Source organism: Octopus bimaculoides, chromosome 1, assembly GCF_001194135.2.
Source record: "Octopus bimaculoides isolate UCB-OBI-ISO-001 chromosome 1, ASM119413v2, whole genome shotgun sequence".
Classification (NCBI taxonomy): domain Eukaryota; kingdom Metazoa; phylum Mollusca; class Cephalopoda; order Octopoda; family Octopodidae; genus Octopus; species Octopus bimaculoides.
In genome coordinates, this window is record NC_068981.1 from 12,490,414 (window position 1) to 12,509,330 (window position 18,917).

An 18,917-nucleotide genomic window follows, 5' to 3' on the forward strand; every position below is an offset into this window, starting at 1 on the left:
TATATATATATATATATATATATATATATAGAGAGAGAGAGAGAGAGAGAGAGAGAGAGAGAGAGATCCGAATATAGATACGTCATTCAAACGGGCGCAGATTCTGGCCTTAAAGCCAACTGATGCAAAAAAGTGTATGGCCCTGTGTTACTAAACCTCAGAAATTAATCGTAATCTGATTGGTTTCATTTGCAAGTGTTCAGAGTATATAACAATGAAAGTAATGTAGTAACGCTGGTTATGAATATCACCAACATGTGTAAGATCAAATAACTCAAATAAGTTTTCTGTTTACAAAATTCAAATATAATTGGGCCGTATATTTGTATTACAGTTTGTTGAAACACTTCGATTCGCTCTGGCAATTCATGCAGTCAATAGGCAAATGCTTTATCACCGTGTGTTTCAAAAGTAATGACTACAGTCAACGGAATTATTTCCGTAATCTACCAAAGAAGAACAAAATCTAATGAAAAGCAGCTAATTGAAATTTTCAGAAAATATAAGTTTCATTGTTTAAAATTTCCGCTTTACTGCATATGCACTGCGATATTACATTACGTAATCAAGGTGTTATTTGATTCAATTTCGTGCAAAATTTCAAATATACATAACATAAGGAAAAACGTTACATGTATTTTAGGGTTGTAATTGAAAGAAAATATATTGATATCGATCCACAAGTTTCAAAGCAATATTTTGCATTTCAATTTTCATGTATACGAGAATTTGTTTTATTAATTTTGCTCACAAACTCATCGTCGGATACTATAAAAATATATGGGTCATGTGCAAATTTTTCAAACGAAATGTTAATACATATTTCTACATATATATATATATCTATATATATATATATCTATATATATATATATATATATGTGTGTGTGTGTGTGTGTGTGTGTGTGTGTGTGTGTGTGTGTGTGCATGAGTTTGTGCATCTGTGTTTGCATGCATGTAGATACATACACACAAACGTATGTATATGCGGTATTTATATTTACAAAACGTAATAGCTATACAGACAGGTGAATTTTACCTATTTTTCGAAGAGCGTGTACATGATAGACAACCGTAATCGATTTCATTTATATTTTGGCGACTTTGCACTGCTGTTTTGTTAGGTGTGTTATTATCGTATATATAATTGCTTCTTGACATGTTTTGAAATGTCACCTTTTATTTGCAAGCAACTCTCATAGGAAAACTACAATAAAAGCATTATCACGCAGAAGATTAGAAAGGAAAGACAACAAAATCTTCCTAAGCGTCAACAAACGTTGAAATAACAATGACAAGAATTAAGATAATTTTTATCTGGAAATTACTGACGGACACGACATAGTTTCTATAAGACAGGTACTCGACTAATGGAACTACTAAAGTAGCATGAAAATGGATCAGTATTTGAAACCTTAAGACAATAATTTTATCTACTTACGAATCTAGGTGATCAGGACCGCATTACATTTATTGTAATAGAACCTATACAGACCTGTTATTTATGTTGTACTCGTTTGTGTACACTCAAACTTTGAAGGACATACACTAATTCAACTGTCTTAGGAGAGAAATTCCGGTCATAGATAATGCATCTTATACTATCGACAGGTAGATATCATTGATCTATACCTCACATCTTCCCCCGTCATCAGAACCAGACAACGAAACTGTCGATCACAACATATTAAGAACTGTCTTTCGATACGCAAACATCATACAATTAATTTGCTTGTGCATGCAAAGTTTTGCCTCTCAGGAATCTGTTATTTAAAGCCAACCTAAGTTGTGATAGTAACTGATGAGATATAACGATGACGAAACGCGTGTCCACAGGCGGATGACGGCATTCGTAGCATAATTAGATTCACTTCATACGCATGAGCTAGAAAGAGTGCTTCTCTTCCGATACATTTATTGCCGTACTCGTTTTCCTCCGATCGATCGTACACACACACTCATACTCACAGACACACGCACACACTCACACACTCACACACTCAATAATATACACTCACACATACACGCGCACATACTAGCACACACACACACATACAAACACACGTACACATATGGACGCATTATTACAACAGCTTGGATTTCATTGCACCTCTACTGTTTAAAATCCTGACAAGAAACCTACGAGATCTTCACGGTGTAGCTGTAGAAACGTTCAAAAATCACCTGGACAGATTTCTGTGTGAAATCTAGATAAGCCCACGTCACGACAGGCGGCAAAAAGAAGAGCAACTTCATCCAACTCATTTTTTCAATACGGTGGCAAAACAGATACAAAAAGAGTATCAGAAACAGTACTGAAAGGAGAAACAAAATTGGTGAAATGTGGTGATCCAGGTTAGTGACTGAAACCATTAAAAAGATAAAAGAATATGTGTGTGCATATATATATATATATATATATATATATATATATATATATATATATATATATATATATATGTGGGGGGGGGGTGTATAATCGGTAAATTCTGAATGACAGCCATATTAATGTAATCGTACACGTTATACAACGTCTACAAAAAAATCCCTCATTTTACAACACCAATAATATTTTAGTTCCAATGCTTTCCTTTTTGCTTGATGTTCCACTTGTATGATTATATCAGTGAAATATTACTAATAGAAAGTACCCTAGCGTTTTATTTTACATTAATTCCTTGGTTAAATATATTGTAGATAGTGTATGCTAATAAAAATAATCTCAATTATCAGACTTGATTATAAAATTCTTACAGGCTATAAAAAATCTAATTGTGTGTATTACTTTGTAAACTGAAATGTCCTTACATTATAAATGTGTTTGTTTCTCTGGAAAGATATGTTACGTTATTATAATTCATTAGTTTACTGAACTTAATGTGTAGCACTTCATAAAGATTCATTTCCGAATGTGAATGTTGCGTGTAACACAGGATTAAAATATGCTTAATACCACAAGCGTCGCTCAATGTACTTTATTTCATATCATGCATTCCGTGCTTTGCTTATTTGTGCTTTAAATCTCAAGCTGTACATGATATATGTCTCTATATTTTGTAACGTTAAAACTTTTCATTTGAGTGTTGAATAAGTGCATTATCAAAACCTGAGTATTAATAGATCATGAAGAAAAAAATAATACAACGTAGAGCTATGTAGTGCTATTAATATTTTTGAACTATTCTTCCAAATTCATAGAATCATAGAGGACATCCTAACCCATAATTTGTAAGAAGATCAAAAACTGTTGTGATTGCTTAAAGAAGAATGGACTTCAAATATCCCAAACTAATGGTTTAAGTACTCGAAAAAAAGAAATAAAATGTTCGAGATTCTCCATATCTCACATATTGCAATTCACCCAGGAACAACTTGTTCGAGAAGCGTACTTCTTGAACTGGAGTCTCTTCCTACGTGTCCTTGTATATCTTGGTTATTACTGAATTTCATCGATTATATCTGACATAATGAAGTCATCCGTAGGTAAATGTTGAGGATTCTAATAGTGAACAAGAGATATTATGCATTTATTTACATTTCCAAGCAAGGAATAATAGTCATCGCCAATTACTCCTATTCGTACTGCTAAGGCTCTATGTTTACACTTCACCTGTCTCCGAGAAATATCCCATGCAATGGATTTTGACAGCATTTTACACCAATTCACAAAATGGATTTCTAACCTAAATTCCACCCTCAGAGTTGATAGAAAATAATCCTCTAAATTCAAAAGGTCTTCGCTGTAATTAAATCTTTTTAGTTTGCAATTAAGTGAAAAATGTTTGATGAGGAGACAGTTTTGATATAAATCCGTTCTAAAACAGTGGAAAGTGTACTTTAATTAGCTAGACCGATTGGCAACGCAGAAAGCTTCTGAAGATAAAATAGAAGTTAAAAACAGTGGAATAGTGAAAATAGGACAGTTCACACTATAGTAATTTCATTAAGTTTGAAAAGAAAAGCTACTCAGCTTCAATCAATAAACAATTATTGATCGTTATTTAGGAAGTTAAAGTATAGTTAAGACAAAAGAATACAAAAGAGACAAAACATGTTAAATTGTAATTTAATCAAATTTGATTTGGGGCTGTTTTAATGAAGTGAAGGGCTAAACAATGTGAACCACTTGGTTACTGAATTTAAAGAATATTGAGATTGATTCAGTTAAAAACGTATTCTAAGACTTCTTGACAGAGACATTTAACAAATATAGAATTAAATGTTTTATTTTTGTAGAAATTGCATAAGAATATACATACTACAGCGACTGCCACAGTAGCAATAGTAGTAGTAGCCTCTAAATATTAGCATCAATGCAGCAACTAATGCTTTAATGGTACAAAATGTTAGATATATTGTGAAATATGTCATTTTGACTTGCGTGGAGAGGAAATCGAATGCGATACGATTGAATTTTATATATCTGTTAAGGAAATACTGCTCAAATATAAACTAGAATTCAGCTACATTTTCAAGAAAAAATCGGCTTTTCACGGAGCAACAAACTAGACGCTACGTCTGCTTAGATAGTTTCAGCTATTTTAATGACGTTGTTAAATTAAAATAATGTATAAACTTGAACACATACAGAATATGTACCTAATATACACATTAACTATAACTAATTTTCCAAATTTCATGTCATATATTTGACACAATTAGAATATTCTTTGTGAACGATTACTGCTGCATGTGATTTCTTTTATCAAAATCTAAGGAGTTATAATGATGAAACTGATGAAAATTCGCATCACTAGATTTACAACCGGTGAAGTCACTTTGCTTATCAAAAATGTGAAATATTATAAGCTTAACACTTTTCAACTGTGAAGTTGGTTCTGTAACTTATGAAGTCTCTTATAATAGTGACATAGAATATAACAAGGACTGGGTATACTGAAACGATAACTAATAATTCAATATATATCAAGTGTCAACATATTTCACAGTACTTTATTGTCGGTTAGAGTAGTCAGGTCGACTGTCTCATCTTATAAAGTGAATATGACCAGCAGTTAGGAGAATTAACATATGAGTATGGTAGTATAAAAGATTGTGTGTGATGGCATATAGAAAGATACACACACACGCACACACACACACACACACACACATACACACACGCACACACACACATACACACACACACACACACACACACACACATATATATATATATATATATATATATATATATATATATATATATATATATATATAGAGAGAGAGAGAGAGAGAGAGAGAGAGAGGGAGATAGGTAAACAGATATGAACACACCCATGCACACATATACATATAAACATGCATTTATGTTTTTATGTATGTAATGATGTGCGCCTGTGTATGCATTTAACACACGCCTTTAAAGACAAATATCAGAAAACTGAAGCGATTTATGATAAATTACACTGAATGAAACACAATTATGTTTTTAAAAGAATCCGAACAAGTAAAAAAAAATACTTGAAAATGTATAGAAATTTAAATGCTTTTTTGTAAAGAGCTTGCTATTAAATTATTTCTCAAAGAGGAATGTATTGTATTAAGCATTAAGTATTCATATTCTGTTCGGAAGTATTTCATGTTAATATAATACTGTAAGCCTTTTTGTAATGATTCATATTCTTTTTCACTTTCAGTGGAGATTGCATCAAAAACATTAACAAGAATTCCCATCGGCGATTTAAGCATTTTTCTTCCACTACAAATTCCACATTATGTATTTTTATTAGATCAAATGCAGCCAAGTATGAGCGAGATTGCTGAAAAAATCTTAATTACTTCACAGAGTAATTCTTAGAAGGTAACAGCGCATTTGTTATATTTAAATTCTATATTGTTTTTACTCTGCAACATTATATCCTTGAATTGAAAATTTCTCGGTTTCATTTTCAGACAGAAATGACTTTGAATAGAGGCAACCAATACAAAGTAAAGAGTGCAGGGAACGTTGGAGACAATTATTAGTATGACTTTGAGCATTTTTGACGCAGTACAAATATGTAGGTGTAGTTAAAAAGAAGGAATACATATCAGCTTTTAATGTAAATTCTGACTGATGCTTAGATTAGCTATAGTATTATTGATACATGTTTTACAGAGTGATTATTATATATCTTATGATAACATATGCTAAATGGTTAATAAATCTTATTCTAAGTCAATGGTGAATGCCTTCTTCTGCAAAACATGTACAGTAATCCCTCGATTATCGCGGGTGTTATGTTCCAAAACCTCCCACAAAAATAATTAAGATATAAAAAATTATAAATACCTATCGACCGCAGAAACCTATGAAATACTGCAGAAATTTGCGGCGAGATGGCGGAAACGTTAGCACGTCGGGCGAAATGCTTAGCGGTACTTCGTCTGCCGCTACGTTCTGAGTTCAAATTCCGCCGAGGTAGACTTTGCCTTTCCTCCTTTTAGGGTAGATTAAATAAGTACCAGTTATGCACTGGGGTCTATATAATCGACTTCATTCCTTTGTCTGTCCTTGTTTGTCCCCTCTGTGTCTAGCCTCTTGTGGGCAGTAAATAAATAAGAAATTTGCGATATAAACTTACAGATATTAGTCAGCAAATTCCACGATGTACTGTGTGTGCAATAGCTGAACGGTGATGTACTGAATGCAGGATAGGTGAACCGCGATACGGCAAGGGATTAATGTATAATTTAAAAAATCAACATAAATATAGAAGTACGATTGCCGTAAGGTGTATAAAATATATATTTTGGAAACAGTCCGTTTTCAGGTTCATATTGATTGCAGAATGACTGCTATACTCTGATTCTCGCATACAGAAAGCATGAAATTATTTTGCATTCTCATTATTTCGCTACACTCATATTTACAGTGAAGAAATTCGGAGCGAAACGGTAGATAAGGCCTTCGCCATTCGATTACATAGTACTCACATCCCGGATACGTATGTATGTATATATATATATATATATATATATATATATATATATATATATATATTATAATTGTAAATAAATGAGACTATGGGAGTTCAGGCGCCTACAATGCTGCAAATATCGGCTAAATATATAATATAAGTTGACATATATATACGTAGACATATATATTTAAAAGAAAAAGTGTTGAAAAAAAAAACACATATACTGAGATGCAATTCGAAAAAGTCCGCCTCTTACATACATATATAGGGATAAACAATCTTCTATGTACTATGCTGAATACATGAAGTGTTCGTCTGGTATGTTTATTTTTTTGTTTATTTTTATGTGTCTTGACCATACTATACTGTTGAGTAAAATGTGCATGTTACTGCAATAATTACGAAATCATGATTATAGTTTAGTCTGTTTTTTAGGGGGCTAACTTTGAGAGTTGCATTTCCTCGCGTTCGGTAAAAATGTGTTTATTATGTTAGTTTGACCTTAGAGTCCCTCTTAGCGTGAGACATTCATGTATAGTAATGCCCTTACATAAATAAATATATTCTAGGGAATAAATGATGGATTTTCTCCTTATGAGCTTTTTTTTCACGCTAGCTACTTCATAAATTCTTATAAAAAACTTTATCCTATTATTGAATTTTATATATATATATATATATATATATATATATATATGCAAATATATATAGATGATTTCGAACGCAGAGTGGCCGTTAGAGTACCAAAAATGCTGGGTAACTTAGCCGTACATGACACCTACATTGCTAGACATAACAGTTAAAATGCTCTAATGCTGTGTACGATACGCATTTTGTCCCTTCTAATAAAAATGAAGAAAACAAATACTTGATTGCCTACATATATGTATATGTGTGTCTGTGTGTGTTTGTTTGTGTGATCAATCAACAATAAGCAATTGCTTTTTATGGACAGATTATAGATTATTTGGCTCGGTTGCGAGGCAATTGGCTTTCGTCCAAAAATATTTCAGATTTACAAAGAAATTGCATGCTAATATTACAAGCATGAAATGAAAATCTGAATGGTAGTGCGAAGCTAACTTTTTTTTTTATTTTTCGTCAATGTGTGAGGTATCTTGTCAGCAATATGTGTGCATGAATGTTTACGTATGAACGTATATATGAATGCGTATGTGTGTGTTTGTTGATCTTTATGCGTGAAACTCTGTATATTATTTGAACTCTTTCCATAAGGACGGAAATGTTTTATTTATTGAAAGGAATACATATCCTTGCTTAAAGTGGGATAACAAAAATATTTATTTCTACATATTGAGCTCTAGATATTCATGCATGTTATTGCGGATATTCTTTAAGACTGGAAACCTTAGATTTTCGTGATTCTCACGTAGACATGATAATTAAGTCCTACAACAAATATAAATATAAATTTCTATTCATATTTGCAGAGCAGCTGTCCTCGGTGGCTATCACACAATCCTGCTATTTTGAAATACGCAATATCATCAAGTGAACAATGCTGTAGCGTATGTTGTGACGGGTTTATGTTAACGTCAATTTTTGTTTAAAAATGTATTCCGTAACCAGGTCAGGGCTAGTTCTCTCGTTACGGTAATCCTTCGACTATCGCTGCTGTTACGTTCCAAAACACCGCGTGATAGGTGAAATTCTTCGCTGTAGAAACAGCAGTATACTGTATATTATTTTTTTTATTTGTATAATTTGTATATATTTATTTTATTACAAATGCAAAATAACACCACGGAGGAATCGACGTAAGCCTAAGTAATAAATCGTGATAGGTGAACCGTGATATGGCGAGGGATTACTGTGTTGATATATTTTGAAGGCTAAATATTCAGGTCCCTGCCTGGAATCGACCTCGGAATCTTGGAGTTAGTAGCTCGCGCTCTTAACCAATAATAATAATAATAATAATAGCATCAAAATTTACCTCAGGAATGAGAACACAGGTTCAAAATTTTCCCAAAAGACCTGATGAATGTTGGAGGGTATAGCAGCCGAAACGTTGTGTTAACAACAAACAAGATGAGGACAAATGTAAATAATGTAAATAATATACAAAATTCCTCATCTCTTAAATATAGAACTGCATTGTCGTTTTGGTTTGTCATTTCACAGAAGTTTTAAATAGTATTTTCATCGATTATAGAGGCAGATTATCTGCTACTAAGGAATTAGCGCTCATATTGCTGTATAGTACTCGCTGACATAGAGTTGCAAGTTGGATTGAAGCATTACTTAGATTCAATTTATCGTTAGTACAGTTTGACAACGTTATTGTCCGTAATTATGAAATTAGTCACAGAAATTTTTAAAAAAATTTATTTTATGGCTTTGTAGCTAGATAATACTTTCTTTCCTTTAACCCTCCAACGCGCAGTATAGGCCACTTATAATTGAATTCCATGTCGCATAATTTTTCGCTTCTGTACTTATACTCTGCCATGAATGTCCCCCTTTCTCTAGTTCCTTTCGTGTTGATCTACGCCACGAGTTCTTAGGCCTACCCCTCTTTCTACATCCATCCGGATTCTACTGTAAAGCAGTTTTCGCTACATTTGGTGTGTATTTTCTAGTTGTGCTTCCAATCCACTTCCACTTTTTCTTAAGTATTTGCACCCTAATCGAAACTTGATTATGTTGCCACAATATTCCCGCAGAATCACTCGAGTGATTGAGTTGGAAATGGTTGGACAATCTATGGCGTATTTATTCTTTACAGATAGAGGATATGCTTCAGCTTATTGCATCATAGATATTAATATGTCCAATGGTTGTATAGTCCTCCATTACAGCGAAAAACATTATAAAATGTTCCTATCCGTATTGTTCAAGCATAAGATCAGAAATGCATCGAATTCTTATATAGAAATTAACTTCAGATATATTTCCAAAGTAATAGCAGAGAGGTATAGATGTGAACTTAACAAAAATTGTATGTTTTGAACTGAAGTGGATACAACAATGAAAATTATAATTGATTATTTTTTAAAAAAAGCACTATTTCAGGAGAGGATTTGTTTTTTTCGCCTAAACCTGGAGTTCCTATAAAAAAAATTTATTTAATTCGGATAATGCGATTCTGAAAAGAATATGCTTCTATTTAAAAAAGAAATTGCCTGAGTAGGTGCAGATAAATATCTGCAAACAGTAATCGAAAGTAAATTGATTGCACAATTCACGGAAAGATAAAATTGTACTTAAATATGGGCGAATTAAGATTAGTGCATGAGCAGGGCCTTGCGTTATCCAAACAATTGAAAACAGATGACTGAGGAAATTTCATTATACAAAAAGAAAACAAAAAATGTAATCACTCTTTTTATAAACAAGATGATCTCATCAAATAAATGTTAATGCACATTTAAAGGAAAATAGAAAGAAAAGTTGTTATGTAAACAAAGAATAATGATACAAATACGCTATAAAATATCGTATATTATTCAGGAGAAATATCTTATTGGTACAGAGTCGTCCCAAAAAATGTGTACGGTATATCTGTTACGTTTGAGAAGCACAATGTTGTAAGAATATATACATTTAAAGGTTTTTATCCTGCATGACAAAAACACCCCACACACTTATTTATAAGCTTACGTGTCGAACGTATGCATACAGGTATGTATATTATGTTATATTATACCATATTATATTGTATTTTATTATATTATATTATATTATATATATATATATATATATATATATAGGCGTAGGAGTGGCTGTGTGGTAAGTAGCTTGCTTACCAACCACATGGTCCCGGGTTCAGTCCCACTGCGTGGCATCTTGGGCAGGTGTCTTCTACTATAGCCTCGGGCCGACCAATGCCTTGTGAGTGGATTTGGTAGACGCAAACTGAAAGAGGCCTGTCGTATATATGTATATATATATATATGTATGTGTGTATGTGTTTGTATGTCTGTGTTTGTCCCCCCAACATCGCTTGACAACCGATGCTGGTGTGTTTATGTCTCTGTAACTTAGCGGTTCGGCAAAATAGACCGAAAGAATAAGTACTAGGTTTCCAAAGAATAAGTCCTGGGTCGATTTGCTCGACTAAAGGCGGTGCTCCAGCATGGCCACAGTCAAAAGACTGAAACAAGTAAAAGAGTAAAAGAGTAAGAGTATATATATATATATATATATATATATATATAAATATATAATAGTTAAAGAGGACAACAAATGTTAGGGTAAGGTAAACATCTCAAGTCATAAACATTATTATTGGGAAAAAGATTCAAAGACTTACAGCTGTTTCTAGAATATGCCAGAGTATGGGGTATTCCGTCATCGGAGACACATAGGGAAAATAGTAAAGGTATAGATTAATGAAATGAAGACCTAGAGGACAGGGGTAATGGAATAGGGAGATGAAGATTAGACAAAAGAAGCTTGGAAGTTCCCAGTTCAACTTTCCTATCTCGTAGAAATAAGTCCATAAGAAGGCAGCAAGCTGGCAGAAACGAGCGAAATGCTTAGAGGTATTTCTTCTGTCTTCACGTTCTGAGTCGAAATTCTGACGAGGTCGACTTTGCCTTTCATCCTCTCATGGTCGATAAATTAAGTACCAGTTGCGTACTTGGGCCAATCTAATCGACTGGCCCCCTGCTCTAAAACTTCGGGCCTTGTGTGTAGAGGAGAAAAGAAATAAGTCCATAAGCCCTTAGGCGCTATCCTGCGTAAATTCATTTAGGTTAAAGTCCTGATAGTGTATATATATATATATATATATGCATAAGTGTGAGTGTGTGTGTGTGTATATAAAGTTCGTTGATATAGATATCACTACTATAGATTATACATTTTGATATTGTCCTCAAAGCCAGAATAATAATTGTCACTATCTTCCCCATTTGGGGCTGTCTCGTATTCATGAGAAGTGTATGCATCTATTTTTCTCCTTTCTATTCGCGGTCAAATGGGTATGCAACAGAAATTAAAGAGCGCCTGTGGTTTATTATCTTTTTTAATAATTACAAAAGAGGCGGCCTGGCAGAATCTTTAGAACGCGGCACAAAATCCTTAGCGTTATTTCGTCAGTCTTTAATATTTCACTTCGAATTTGTCTTCATCCTTTCGGGGCATCGACTAGCCTCTCCCAACATAACCTCAAGCCTTCTACCCATCGTAGAAAGTATTCTTACAAAGCTGACAGAATTGTTAGCATGCCAGGCGAAATGGTTTGAGACAATTCATCTCTCCGTATGCTCTAAGTTCAAATTCCGCCGAGGTCGACTTTGCATTTTATCCTTTCGAGTCGTTCAATTAAGTACCGGTCAAACATTTAGGTTGATATAATCGACTAAACCCCTCTTCTAAAATTTCTCCTTTCATATTTACTTCCATTTCTTGTCTTATTATTATTATTATTATTATTATTATTATTATTATTATTATTATTATTATTGTTGCTGTTGTTGATGTTGTTGTTGTTGTTGTTGATGATGATGTTGTTGTTGTTGTTGTTGTTGTTGTTGTTGTTGTTGTTGTTGTTGTTGTCATTGTTATTATTATTACTATGTATAATAGCTATCGGAGTCGATAAAATAATTATCAGTAATCGGCTCACCCTTACGCCCTGAAATTGTCATTATTATTATTATTATTATTATTATTATTATTATTATTATTATTATTATTATTATTATTATTATTATTGTTGTTGTTGTTGATGTTGTTGATGTTGTTGTTGTTGTTGTTGTTGTTGTCATTGTTATTATTATTACTATGTATAATAGCTAAAACAAATAAAATGTCTTCAATGCCATTATGCATATAGCATAATTATTCTCAATCACGTTGAATTACCACTCATTCCATCCTATCCATACAGGAGATATGTGGGTGTGTGAATGTGTATGTTTTGTCAGAGTGTCGGTGCATTTGCGTATATATGTAATATATGTGTGTGTGTATGTGTGTGTGTGTGTGTGTGTGTGAGTGTGGTTGTGTGTGTGTGTGTGTGTGTTCTCGAACTTGCTCACATGAATGAGCGAGTGCGCATGATCTATGCGGCACCATTATTCTTTGTAGCAATTCTGGAATCTTGCTATTTTTGCGCTACAAAGTCAGAAAAATCTCCAAGTAAGCATTCTGGTTGTCATGTAGAATTATACCTCTTCAATGAATGAACCAAATCCTTCGTGCAATTTTTACGAAATACAAGGCATTTGGCAACATACCCATAATAACAAAAGTATTATTGTGAAAGATCTCTACAATTCTTCTTTTCCGTCTACTTCTCCGGCTAATTCTTATTGTTCCTCTTCTTGGTATTCTTATTTCTGCTATTATTATTTTTCTTCGTATGGTTATGTATATTGTTCTTTTTTTCTTTCCTTTAGCTACTAAGAGAACAATAATATTCAGAACATATGCATGAATTTATGAGGAAAAAATGGCATGTAAAACTATTTATAAAGCGTACAGCTACACAATTATAGCTTGTGGTCTCGTATTGATCTATTTTCTTCGAATAAACAATATGCTTCTAACTTTATTAACAGGATTTCTTTTAAGAAAGCTGTTTTTACGCAGAGAAATATTGAAATAATTCACATATGCGTATATAGATCCTTGTCTAGGAATGTATTTATGTGTTTATGTGTATATGCAGAGAGAGTTAAGGAGAAGGATCGTCATGTCACTCCGTCGTTTACGACGACGATGACCGTTTCTCGTGAAAGTAACGCGTAAGTGGCTGAGCACTCCACAGACAGGTGCACCTTTAACGTTGTTCTCGGGAAGATTCTGCGTGGCACAGTGTGTGACAAGGCTGGCCCTTTTCAAATACAGGTACAACGGAAACAAGAAGAAGGAGTGAGAGAAAGTTGTGGTGAAAGAGTACAGGAGGGTTCACCACAGCATCCTGCCGCAGCCTGGTGGTGCTTTAAGTGTTTTAGCTCAATAAACACTAACAACGCCCGGTCTTCGGAATCGAAACCGCAATCCCATGACCACTGGACCATTGCGCCCCCACAGGGTAGAAGGATAACACATACGGATACGTGTGAGTGTCTTTGTGCATTTAATCAAGATATAAATACATATGCACACATACAAACACGGACACACGCCCGCACAAAGACAAAAATTGTCATAGTTACGCTTAAAAATATCTCCGCATATAAAGTGAAGACATAACTCTGCAAACATCGCTTTAATATGTATTAATCTAAATACCTGGAACTTCACAGTGCCACCGAAATCACTATCACTGTGTTTGATATATATGCGTAGAGATACAGACTCAAAATGGTATACAGAGACACATATAGTTTTATATATACAGCCGTACACATCTATAACAGATATGTGTATTTGCTTATGTATATAAGCATGCGTGCTTCTGCGTGTGTGCGAAAGTAATGATATAAATTGATATCCAAAATACAAATCATTAACAGCGGTTTATGCACATGAATCGTTGGTCGTGGCTCAAGAATGCACGATAGAATTTATGCCTTTAAATATTTTCCAAAATTGCTGATGCCGTCAGTAAAATCTGTGTCAATAGTATTTGATCGGGCAAATGGCAAGTGAAAATATTCAATATTATGCTTACGTGCTATAACTGTCAATTACTTATATAAAATATATTTGTCATTTTATTTATATTTTTATATAAATATCTATATATCTACATTTACGTTTATATCATGCGTAGGATTATATCTCTATGTTAGTTATATTATGTATTATATTATGTTAGATAGTATTATTTCTGTGCATGAATCTTTGTATGTATGAAATTGTTATATTCCTGGGCATCAAGATTCTGACCGTTGTGATATATATTTTCGTTTATACATAAATATACATACATGTGTGTGTACAAATGTATGTCCATTCTTTTCGCTCTCGGGGGCTTATATGCTCCATTATTAGACTATTTTTCTTAATCATTGCACGGTGATCACTATATGATTTAGGCTTATATAAATAACATTGTTATTATTTACAGATTTACAGGATTGCAAAACCCAGCGCATATAAGAAAACCATTCGCAACGAAAGCATATATATATATATATATATGTGTGTGTATATGTATATGTATATATCACACTGTGAGGAAATGTATATAATTAATTATAGAGCGCATATTTACTTGAGCGTACAAACGGAATGAAATAGGACAAGGTGGATAATCTTTGATATCATGTACTTGTTTTTATATTTGGACAAGAATGAACATAGAAGTAAATTTAACAAACCATGTGCACGGATACACTTAAGCACAAACATGCGTACATACTTAAAAACGTCGCCAACCGACACAATCACAGATAACATACGCATACAAATAAAATCATCTTTAAATATACTATTTTATTTCCCTCAGATCATTGGTTGTTGCCAACGATAAGAGTATTTCATCCTTGTATACGATATTCATGGAAGTAGTAGCGGGTGCCTGGATTTGATCAATGTTACCCTGAATCCAGAATTCTTCGTGGTTAATCAATATACTTATATCTGTAGCTTATTAACGGCAAAAAGCATATTCAGTAGCCGTTTAGCACTTTCTTTATTCAGGTGTAACTATTTTTGTAAGATGTGTCAACGATGAAACATGTGATTAAAATTGATATGGTCTTCTTGTATTTAATGTTTATATTATTTGTACTCTTTAATTTCTTAGGTACGTTTGAAACCGTTTCATGAACACGGAACTTCTTGAGGCTATCTACATTAATTGTAACTTACTTTTGTCACACTTGCTGAAGTAGTATATGAAATTGTAAAGTAAAACTTTTTATAAGGAATCATTGTCAAGTTTCCTATTTCCAAAGGTAATTTATTTTAAATCTTCTGCTCTGTAAAAGCGATAATGCATTACAAAAAGTGCTTACACTCGATTCTCCACAATAGAGAGATTTTCTAATTAAAATAAATCTTATTCACTTCTTAATGATTACTCTTTATTTACTTAGTCTTTTCAAGTGATAATTGGTGCTGTTTCCTCACCTTAATTCAGCTCTAACAGAGTAGAAAATTCACTAAAAGCCACCACCATTTTATCCTAGATTGAAACACAAGGTTTTCAGAACCACATAACTTTGTGTCATTTTTTAAAAATAAAAATAAAAATAAAATATGGCCAAGCGACCGTATTCCAGGTCTTTCATTTCAGATTTTAGATGCTATACACCGTTATGTGTCTACTTCATATACTTTCATGGATCCTGGATACTGGTCTTTTTAATATTGCTTTAGGTTTATATGCATCGTTACATATCTGCTTCTCCAACCTTAACAAAGCCAGTACATCGGTGCCCTTTCAGCAATTGTTTATCGGCAGGTCTAATGTAATTGTGCACTCATATAAACTAATAATCTACGGGATTCCAAATGCGAGTTGCTGGCTTGTCCTAAAGGGCGTTTTTCCCCATTTTAATGTATCTTCATCTAATTTCAGGATATTTACTTTGGTGATTCAGGTAAATTCACTTTCCACATAAATGGTCTCCCTTAGTAGTGTAAACTTGTGTTTTATTAGTTTGCCCGTACGTGTTTATTTAACTGCTTTCTAGTGAATATATTTGTTCACAATATGAGCAGTAATCGAAGTTTCAGAAATAATGCGTCCTAACATCTGCATCACTGCACAATAGAGAAAATGCTTAACATCAAGCCTGGTAGTTAATTACTTGCGGGACGAAAATATATTAGGCAGATTGCATTTTTGTTGATACTGCCTCCAAACACTCTACCTTACGTTACCTGGGATGAAGTTTGAAAATCCCTGGAGCGAGAGTGATATTCATGACTGGAAGACATGCAGTGGCCATTTCTAGAGGGCGATTGTGACTCGTCTGTTTGTCAGTAATTCTGCATTTTGTTTAAATAGCCATTGCATTAAAATGTTTAAACTTGTATTTTCCTACGGGGTTGGGTAACCGAAAAACTAAACGCTCTTGATCAGTTACGTGCGGGACGCCTGGCTTTAAACCAGATATAGTTTCTCTCTCTTCGTGAACATGAACGACAAGACAAAATCAGTAAATTATATTCCCAACTACTGACATTGAAAGTACAGTTCTATGACAATTAAAGTTAAGATTGTTGACTGAAATTCGCATATTAGTGTTCCAGGTTAATTACAACGGAAAGTGATCCAAGAATGTCATTTAAAATTGTGTAGCATCTTTCTAATGTCGTCCTCAAATTCGACTTTCTTGATAACAAATGTCATTTGTAATTTGATATCATCTTACATAACTTAATTTTTCTTTAGTTAAAGATATAGAGCCAAACGTAATATAGGCAACTATTTTCAAGTAACATGAACCAGACCAGCGAAAACCACTCAATTAGCGTCCGAATCACCTGTAGGAGAATAATCATTTGATATTTTGACAAAATTTCACATTACCACTTCGGAAAATACTTCTTCCGAGACATTTGTACATTATTTCCAGACAAATGCTGTTATCTTCATGAAACATGTCAATGTCGAAAATGTGTGAGTAAGATTCAGAATACAATTTTAAATGTTTAAAAATATATTCATTTTAAACACTTAATTCGATCACACTCTACGGAGATTTTCAATAAAATATATTCAAAAATTATGCGATAACTAGGATAATGAAGTATTGTGAATGTTATTGCATCATAATCAAGCTTCGATAAGATTCCGAAGCAATGGAATACAAAGGGATTATAACTCTGTTAGCACAGTTTCCTGATGGTTGATTCATTGATACGGAAATAACCTTGAATTTTGTGTAGATCTTTGTGATAATTTCTATGGAATGAGATCGTAGTCTACATTCACTGCTGTTTAAATATATATAATGTAGTTACAAATCATATATCACCACTTACAGCAAAATCATATCAAACATTAAAGTAATGTCCTACGTCTTTATGAGTTAAAATTAGTAAAGTAGTTATATATAACATTGACAAGTTTGTTTTTTTTTATAATTATAGCTCTTTGCTTATACGACGGGTGTCCGTGAAAGATACACTGAGCAAAAAAAGAAATACACTCAGGATGAACCTACGAAAGAATATTTACGTGATCATGATATGTTGTAAAGCCTTGAGAAAGGTGGCTGAAATTAAAAGCTGCCGTGCTTACACACACAAATATATATTGAAATAATGTTTACTATATAATTGAAACTGTGTTTGGATGGTCATAAATGAGGAAAATTTGATGATTAGTCAATTATTTTAAAACTGATATGAAACACGCTACCGATGTATATTTCTAAAATTTTCTTGTAGATTAATAAGGTATTCATTACAAAATTATCATTGATTCAGTGTAATATAACAATTATTTAGAAAATATATATAGGCAATCAACTCAATTTCGATGACTTCCATTGTGTTAGTTGACTCTAAGAAGATTCACAATACTTTACCCCTCAGAATTAGAATCTCTTTGCTTACAAGGAAGTAATGATATCATACATGGGATGCAAGCATGAATACATTCATTTCACCATCAAGCTCGAAATGTATAATGGTTTGGCTTTACATGATGTTTCTATTTCGCGGTGTCTCTCCCCAAATCTAACTTTGAATCAGAAACCGACGTAACTAAGCTTATTAATTAGATGCTAAATTGCGTAAGTTAACATTTGAAATCGACCTTGTAAAGCTAAAACAAAAGCTCTGGTATCAGTAAATGTCATGAACTAGTCTAATTTAATTGAGATATCAATCCTTTCTCAATGCACTTCCTTTTCAGGTTATAAGTGTGTGCGTGCGAATGTGTGTGTGTTTATACTTGTGTGTGTGTGTGTGTGTGTTTGTGTGTGTGTGTGTGTTTGTGTGTGTTTGTGTGTATGTGTGTGTGTGTGTGTGTGTGTGTGTGTGTGTGTGTGTGTGTTGAATGAAATGGTAATGAGATTATTTCCATCTCGTTTTTTAAAGTTTTCATGTGTTTTGGTTTGGTTTGTTAGCAACTCCATTATAACTTCCATTATCAATGGAGATTATTAATTATTCTTTCGTCATTAACTA

General features: G+C 33.2%; 1 protein-coding gene and 1 long non-coding RNA gene across 12 annotated transcripts in view; one reads left to right on the top strand and one right to left on the bottom strand.

The window, feature by feature from the left end:
* LOC106870672 (beta-1,3-galactosyltransferase 5) overlaps positions 1–18,917 on the bottom strand; it is a 265,603-nt gene that overhangs the window by 157,153 nt on the left and 89,533 nt on the right. The gene's annotated exons all lie outside the window — the stretch shown is intronic.
* The window catches only part of LOC128251597 (uncharacterized), a 185,744-nt gene that overhangs the window by 41,911 nt on the left and 124,916 nt on the right, over positions 1–18,917 (top strand). For 4 of the 8 annotated variants that reach the window (XR_008267209.1, XR_008267208.1, XR_008267205.1 and 1 more), the window contains one exon: positions 5,640–5,803. This is a non-coding gene — a long non-coding RNA (uncharacterized LOC128251597). Of the gene's footprint in view, positions 1–5,639; positions 5,804–5,895; positions 6,858–8,356; positions 10,551–15,576; positions 15,728–18,917 lie in introns of those variants that run through there. The other 4 variants (XR_008267206.1, XR_008267207.1, XR_008267210.1 and 1 more) reach the window with 3 other exon arrangements.